Source organism: Falco rusticolus, chromosome 7 (genome assembly GCF_015220075.1).
Source record: "Falco rusticolus isolate bFalRus1 chromosome 7, bFalRus1.pri, whole genome shotgun sequence".
NCBI classification, from domain to species: Eukaryota; Metazoa; Chordata; class Aves; order Falconiformes; family Falconidae; genus Falco; species Falco rusticolus.
This window is the reverse complement of record NC_051193.1, coordinates 16,350,815-16,357,656: the sequence shown is the minus strand read 5'-3', so window position 1 is coordinate 16,357,656 and position 6,842 is coordinate 16,350,815.

The following is a 6,842-nucleotide window of genomic DNA, read 5'->3' as shown; positions in this document are numbered from 1 at the left end:
CAAGCAGATATTGTGGACTTGTGTTAGCATAGTTATGCACATTTTACCTTGTCACGTAGAAGTTTCAAATTTTACCCTTTCAGCACTTTTGAACATCTGCCTGAAAAAAAAAGAATTAGGAAGTTTGACATGTTGAGTTTTTGGATTATCTGGTCTTTGTCCAGAGACTATCTGAAAATTTCCATTTCTGTGCCTGGTTGCAAGAAATTAATTAAAGTCCCTCCTTTCATTATGTCTGAGTGTTGGGGAAGCCCTGTTGAATAGGGCTTGGGAAAGGACAGATTCAGGCCACCTAAAAGACAGTTATTGCAGAAATATATCCCCATGTGATTTACACCTTGAGTCTTTGGGGGACAGCGGTACTTGTGGCCATCAGGAAGTGGTATCTGTGATACTTCTGTACCTTCTACCATATATCCAAAATACTACTTGGGTTGGGTTTTTTTTTTTCATTTTTTTTCTCTCCGATGACTACAAGAACTTAGCTCAGAGGTGGGTTCATTGTGGAGCTATGAAATTGCACAATTCCATTTCAGAACCATGGACAAAACATGCTCACACCTTCCTTCCAAATATCTTGTAGATATTAATGTAACGAATAGGCAGTTAAGTTTAAAGGTTTTCACCCAGTAATTTAGTGACATGAACCACAAGTCTAGAATAACGACCTGCTATATAATTTATACTAATGTTTTAAGTCCTATTCATTATTATTTTTTACTGACTTTATAGATTAATTTATAAGAAAAGGATTTGAATATGAATGTGCATTAGGCTAGAACCTGGACGAGGAAAATCCTTCCCTTTTTACTTCTAGAAGGACTCCTACTAAAATATTAGTCTGCTCAGGGTATTGTATACAAATGTCATTTGCACTGAATATGGCTGCAATATTTTGCCACTTATGAAGCATCGGAAATACAACAGGCAACTAAGCATGTATTGATCCACTGCCTAACCTTTAGAGACAACCTTAATATAAGCATAAAATGGCTTAAAGCATAATACAATTGTCAGCTTGTTTTTCTCAAAGTGCTGAAGCATTATGAAGTAGTACATATATGGAGTTCTGGGAAGAAAAGAGCTGTAGTTAATATAACCTTTAACTGTGATAATAGGTACACTTGATACTGTTCTATAGGAGAACAATAGAAAAGAAATATAAATTAGCCTGTAGTTCTTCACAACTGCAAGAGTTTTGAATGCTTAGTGTCCTATTTTCCAAGAATAACTAGAATGTGGTTAAAAAATTAAAAACTTCGCTATCATTTGGTAATATAGTGCAGGAGTTTTGAAAGAAACATTAAAAAAAACCCAATGCATCAAACTCCCAGTAAAAATTCAATACCATTTCAATAACCCTTTGATTTCAATGAAACTGCACTGGACTCTAATGGTTCAGTTCCTCGTGATCAGTACAACTTGGTGAATTTACAAAAGTAAGTTTTAGTGTTTGTCACTTATGAAAAAAATGCAGTGTTTAGTATTTGATGACAGGTTTATATTCCCCATTATGGAAATTGTCTTTGACTTTAGGTTAAAATACTTCTATATTATGACAGAATTACATTGACGCAGGTGGCAGAGAGAGGGAACTATTGATTGCTATATACTTGTTTCAGCAAGATTTTCTGAGGTCTAATAAATCAATTTTACATAATTTACTGGTCTTGTCTACTGGGTTGCATAGAATTTTACATCTAGTTTGTGACCCACACCTGACAATTATGTGAAATATCACTTATTACAGGAGCTGCTGTGATGGGACAAGTGTCTGAGGTTTGATGTGAGACAAAAAGATCTTTGAACTATCAAACAGCAGCTTTGATGAAAAGCATGGGGAAGGATTAGAGTCTGTGAAAACTTTTCATCAAAAGACAGACTAGGACCAGACAGTCAGGAGCAAAAGGATTTTTTATTTTTTTTTAGAGACATTGTTCCAATAGGACTCAAGGGATGTCTTTAATAATTTTGATAAAAGAACCTTTCACAACTTGCTGTGGTGATATAATGGCTCTGAGTGCCATCAGACTTTGAGATCTGTACAATATGTCCTATACAATACCAAGGTTTAAGAACAACCAGTGTCTGAAATGTCTAAGTAGCAAAAGGGAGAACTTTGATAAGACAGGAAAGAACACTCCACAAGATTTCCTAGTACTGTTGAAAGGCAGCCATTGTCTGCCAGCTGCTAGCTGACTTGAACAAAGCAAAATAATACATTATCTCCCAGCTACAGGCCCTCAGGTTTCTGTGTGTCAACACTATGTGTTAAATAGGAAAAGATCCTGGTTTCTGAGACTGTAGGCAGAGAAGAGAGGTGCACGCTTTCATGAAGAAAGGCAAGGACACCCTTATGAGACTTTTTGATAACAAAGTGTAAGTTACTACTGATTGATTCTTCAGCTGTCCACTATGGTGGAACCGATCTCATTTGATTAAGATAATAGTTCTGTTCTCTGTCATTGGCAGGCATGGTAAAGCTGTTAAAGAAATTTAGAATAAACCCATACTATTTCCAAAGCATATTATTAAAACTATCGATTTGACATTGGCATGGCTTGTGAGGAGGGCCCGTGTGTCCTAGTTATCCAGAGAACAATGCCCTGACCATGTTATAACCCTAAGTAAGGGTCTGCCACAGACAAATCAACAACTAGAGACGAGATGAAAATTAGACTGCTGGCTGTCAAAACTAACAGCTGAGCAACAGGTGAGCAACCCATTCCTGGAAAATGCTACGTTATGATATCTGCTCCTGCAAGCAACTTGGTAGTTATAGTGGAGCCTTGTTCAGGCTTTTCAAGGAGCATTTGGCAGTGCAGGAGATGCCTGCAATCTATCTGATGCTTTTCCGTTGTTCCTTCACCCGGTCGCTCATCACTGCTCTTATTATTATAAAACACACAGCGCTTGAGTTAAAGTGTGCAAAAGGAAAAGTTTCTTGTGCCTTAAGCAAGCTTCATGCAACCCCTGTTGTGAACAGTATTTGATTATTAAGAACAAGGATCATTAGAGATAGAATTTATGATCTCTGGTTGTTCTAGTAAAGATATTTTCTAGTAAGCTTTTGCTTTTTTTCAAGGGTGTTTCACATTTTTTCTGTTTTCAGCTGAAGAGGATAGCTAATGCTTATGTCTCTGCTGTGAACATGCTGTGCTCAAGTAGGCATGGAGATGAAACATTAATTTGCAGAAGAATTTTATGAAGTGGTCACTTTTTCCATGGAAGCATTTTCAATTTTGTTTTGTAAAATTTAAAAGCAATTTTTTTTCCCCCCTGAATTGTAAACATTTTGGAAAGCAGGAACATGGCATACTGCTCTACTACTGAATGGCTTTCAGTTGTCATGTTTCGTGCATTCTATGCATCGTAACAGTGAAAGGCGAGAAAACATTGATATCTGCTGATGTTACTACATCTGATCTCTAGTTTGGAAAGTTTCTCAAAAGCTTTAATGGCTTTAGAATCTCTTGTGGATTTATGCTAGACCATAGCAGTAGAACTATGTATGTAAATCTGGCTTCTATAAAGATGAGGATAAGATTATCCTTTTCTAATGTTGTTTTGAAGCATCTGTTGCTACTAATCAGCCTGTCAGGATGCAGAGTGACTGAAAGACAGTAATTAAAAAATGTGATTCTGAATATTAGCATGCAAAAAAAAAATAATGAATGTATTTATCTCTAATGGCATTACCAGGCAGACCAGATAAAGTAAAATAAACAAAATATGTCATGTACTTCACAGTACAACACATTAATGCTGGGGGCAAATGAGCTTTGATGCAGAAAATATTGCTGTGGTATATTGTCGCTTTCCTAGCCAACAAAAAATAGGAGACTAATTCAAGATCCTATGGGAGTCTAATAAGCATCAGGAATCTTCTCATATCCATTCCAGATGGTTTAGACTTTCCTTGGAACTGAATGTCCCATGTAAACTTAGCTCCCTGTTTATTTTCAGTTAATAACAGTTGCAAAGGTGAAAAGAAGATTAATCTAGCAGAAAAAGCATGAGGACAAGATGTCTGTCTTGTAGAACAGTTAATACTGAAAGATACAATTCCAGTGTATGAGCATAAGGGATATGACTACAAATAAGAGTTTGATTTACTGCGTGTATTCAAACATGTGATGGCATGCAAAGAAAAAGAATCTTTCCTGGTAAGAAAAGGCTTGGTTTCCTTTCAAAAGGTGGGGAAAACAAATAATAATTAAAATATACATATATACATTTTTTTTCCTGACTAAAAGGAAAAATCCTGACTGGACTTCAGAACTTTGTTCCATATTTTTTCCAGTTCTTGATCTCAAATAGATCTTTCATCTTTCACTCCAAGACCTTTATGAACAGAGTTTGATAATCACGTGGATTTTTTTTTTGTCGTAACTGCTAGTAATTGAGATTTAGGATGAAATCATTGAACTTAACATAGCAGGCAATACTAGACATTATGTACCAGTAAAGAAATGCGGTACCAATAAAGAAACTTTATACCATCCTTACAGGTGAAAAAGGGATCTTATCTATGTTTTCCTGCACACTGTGCCTATGGTAAATGTGGTCTAATGTTACTTTTTTCTTTTACGACGAGTATGCCTTTTTTCTTCAATAATCCATCTCAACACATGATTCAAAGTATGTTCTACTGTTGGTTATATCTATGGGTCTGAGTTTGCATAACTCCTTTTACAACAATGTGTCTTGTCCATAGGCTAGCTGAACTTTTGCTGCACAAAACCCCCATCAAACAACAGAAGAACTACCAAAACAACCACAACACAAGTCCTTAATTTCACACAGTCATTCTCTTTATCCTGTTCAAGGTTTCCCTTCCTCTGACAGAGCAGCAACTGGAACTGAATGAGGTACAGCATGCCATATTACTGCATTGGAGCAATGCCAAATGTGTCATCTTCTCCGTTTTCTTCCTCTTCCCTCTCAAATATTAGGCATCAAAACGTTTAAAACTTCATATGAAACATTGTTACTTGTTTTGAGTTCTCTATATCCATCTCACTTTTCCTTCAATTACATTTTTAAGGAAGAGTAAAAACCTGTCTTTCTGAGTATTTTGGGTTTTGTTGGGTTTTGGGGTTGGGGGGTTTTTTCGTGCCTTTATGAATTTATTTAAACACTGCTGGCAATGTTACTTATTTACACCACTAGATATCAAGTGAAAATTCCAAAGTTTGAAAGCTGATGATGAATAAAAGATACTATCAATTATGGCTAAATATTGGAATTAAAGATACATTTTCTTTTTGCATGAGTAAATAAGGCCTCGTTTGGTTCAGGTACAATTATAGCTTCCTCAATATTTTTTCCCAAAGGCTTAAAACTGCAGATTTAGAGCAAATAAATGGAGAGTTGCATTCAGCTTCAATTCTAGCTATGAAAATATCAAAAAGGCACTTCACTGGTGTGAAGGAGAGGTCTATAGGAAGATGTACTTCCCTAATATCATGGATATTGTGAGAAAATATTGCCGCAGAGTTGAGTGAGAACATAAGGCTTTCCTGTTGCAAAAGTAAGCACATCATATCCTTAATAAAGGTACTGGAAAAACCTGTTTTGGTTAAAATAGGAGCAAGATAAAATCTGGTTAGAATTTTGTATTGCTTTTTACTTTCTTTTTAAAATTAAATACTGTCAAGATGTCTTAGTCTAGTTTGACAGCCTATTGTGAGGCAAAAACCTTACTGCATTTTTAAAAACATTTTTGAGACCTTGTGGGGGTTTTTTCCCCAGTGTTTTGTGCAAAATTGAGTGGGAAAGTTTTGTTCTCCAAGAAGTATTTTTGTTGTAATTGTCCTGAGAAGCATCCAGTGAAGTCTGACAGGGTTTTGCTGTTGACTGCACTTAATATAATCGCCACCCCATAATAATCAGTCCTTTGATATTCTTTAATAATAACCTAACAGTATAGTTGTTGTGGACAACTCTGTTGCTTACCAGCTCTGTGTCTTGTGCACAAGCATCAGTCTACACAAAAATAATTATTTTAGTGAGTCATTGTTTTAGGCCCAAAGATATTATGCCCACTTGGCAAAAACATATTGCTATTAATACGTGAAACCTGGGCTGAAATATGATTTAAGCCAGTTTGCAATGATTGTTTTGTTCTTCTTGTTTGTCTTTAAAAGGAATTTAATTCTAAAGAGGTATTGGAGGCTGGGGATTTAAAATAGAACTGGAAGAACTTGTTCCCTAATTAATTTTAAAAAGTCCTGATGTAGCTTCTTTTGTACAGTTAATTTTGAATGCACAATTGGCCCTACTTTACAGTCTGGATTTATTACCTGGTATTTTCACTACTGAGGGATTATTAAACTGAAGATTGTTTGGGAAGTGTGTTGTCTAAGCATGACTCTTGATGGCTGTATTTGATCCACATGGTGCTCCGTCATCTTGTAAGAGATAATAGGTGGGTTCAAGTGTCTATCCAGTTTGTTCTCAATAGAAGCAATTCCTTTTGTTCAGTGGTTTAGATCTAGCTATCCCAGTTTTGTCTTTGCTGCTGTTTGGGGTTTACAAAGGCAGTTTCTCTCCATGGTATGTGAACCTTAAGAGCTGCAAGGAAGACACAAAAATTCTATTTGGTGAAACCAAAGAGAGAGTTCTGTGGCACCAGAACTAGGAAAGTCAGATTTATTTCTTGACCTTTCTTGTGTTTCATGAACTGTGAGCAAGTTGGATTTATGTAAGGAGGCTTCATCACATGTTCATTAGACATGTTCCGATGTCTAATAAGTTAGAGTGGTTTGTGGGGTTCTTTTTCAGTTACAGCATTTCTGTCTTCTATCTTGCTGCATGTTTTAGAAAACTTGTAGGACTGA